We start from the raw sequence: 1,791 nt of genomic DNA on the forward strand, positions 1-1,791 counted from the left end.
ACATGTCAAGAAGGATAATAAACACGAGATGGGTCTGACCTTACCCGCGGTGAAGGAGAGAAGTCTAACTCACAAGCCCAAGAATGTTCTAATCTCCCAAAACCAATTGGCAATGGGAAACACCCTGCGCCTTATAAGATGATAATCTCTCTTTTTCACCGACGCGACTCATGAGGATTTATACTCCAACAAAGGATATTAAGAAAACATGCGACAAAAACCATTTACCTTTTACATTACCAAAGATCGGTTTTCTAGGTAAAGCTTGATCAGTTATAGCAAATATATTATCCTCAAGCATACCTCACTTTGTTAGCAAGAATCACATGAGGCTATCGTAGGACAAATTCTACAATCATCATCTCAAAAATCCAATTTTAACAAAAATAAAGGTATAAATCATCCATTTAATAACTCAATTATGCCACTCTACAAATCTCTTCATGCAAAAGAAGGAAAATAAAGTTAAATTAGATGGAGTAGAGTAGACAACTCCAAATTGCATGATATTCTGCGATCTATATGAAGCATCATGGTACCTGCAACCGACATGTCAAGAAGAGATCTAGGAGTTTGTAATTCTTTGTTAAGGAAATATTCTGGCACATCAAGTATAGACAGGTTTATAGGTGATTGCGATCAATTAGCTTTGAAATGGACATAGGTTTTCACTTTGTGTATGTCTGAACTCTTAAAGTCCAATTAAAGCTGAGCGATGCGTGACTAAACGTGTTACTGCATATCTTTTTCTGCAAAATGGAAACTACATACATAAAGCGGAAATGAATTAGGAAATAAAGCATATGGGAAAAAAAACATCGATGCAATCAGATTTCATACCATGATTATAATTTATAAGTCAGCCGGTCAACCAATAGTTTAGGAAAAAGAAAATTATCCGTTCGTGCTTAACGAATTGTAAGGAGTACACCAATCAATAAGAGATACCTGAGTGTAAGGGAGTGTTATTTTCTTTCCTGTTCAACCAAGCATACCAAAGGCAAGTACTGTCCTTACCTAATCACACCAAAAACCATCGCTATCCCCAAATTACAAATTAGCCACAAAAGAATGAACATAAGAAACATGGCAAATAATTAAAGAAGCAGACTAATTAAAAAGGCCAGAAAGCATGAACATAAAATCATAGTATACACCGCAACTTTTAAAAAAAAAATCGAAATAAATTCCATCACCGAGATTATTGATTTTGTAAATAAGGAGATCAGATGAGAGGTAAGCTTACAAGTTTTACAACACCCTAAGGGAATTTATGAGCTGTAGCTCTATTTTAAGGGGGAAGAATGTATTGAAGAGGCTTTGGGGAGATGAAGGGATAACATCTAAAGTCCTTAGGAGATAAATATTCTTAATTGTACTATTTTCTTGGCTTAATCTCCAATTAATGATTAGTGATGATGATATAATGATTACAATCCATATAATAATGGAGTTGGTAATCAAGAAGCAATAATGGGGTGATTAATTGAGGCATTTATTTTGAGATGACTGTTTTTTTTTTTCCTATGTGAAGCTATACGAAAGATACGCAGGGGTGGGAAGATGATGGGACGAGGAGTTCAACAGTCTGGACTGGCTGTTTTGTTCTATTTTTACGGTTGGACAATTGACAGCCTTAGGTGGCAGATAAGTTTTATTTTGTGATGTGGCATCAAGATAACATGTGACACGTGGCATCTCTATAGAGGCTCAAGAAGCCTTTTTATGTTATTATATAGACTCTTATCATCTAGTCTCCTTGCCAACATACCATTTGTGCCATAATTATAA

General features: G+C 35.3%; 1 long non-coding RNA gene across 1 annotated transcript; it reads right to left on the reverse strand.

Annotated features, from left to right (window-relative positions):
* Nucleotides 1-250: 250 nt before the first annotated feature.
* Nucleotides 251-1,625, reverse strand: LOC141623904 (uncharacterized). The gene is made up of 3 exons (XR_012533722.1): nt 1,247-1,625; nt 949-1,017; nt 251-763 (listed from the first exon to the last, which is right to left on the reverse strand). It is a non-coding gene; the product is annotated as an uncharacterized LOC141623904 (long non-coding RNA).
* Nucleotides 1,626-1,791: the final 166 nt, after the last annotated feature.

This window comes from Silene latifolia, chromosome X (assembly GCF_048544455.1).
Source record: "Silene latifolia isolate original U9 population chromosome X, ASM4854445v1, whole genome shotgun sequence".
Lineage (NCBI taxonomy): Eukaryota > Viridiplantae > Streptophyta > Magnoliopsida > Caryophyllales > Caryophyllaceae > Silene > Silene latifolia.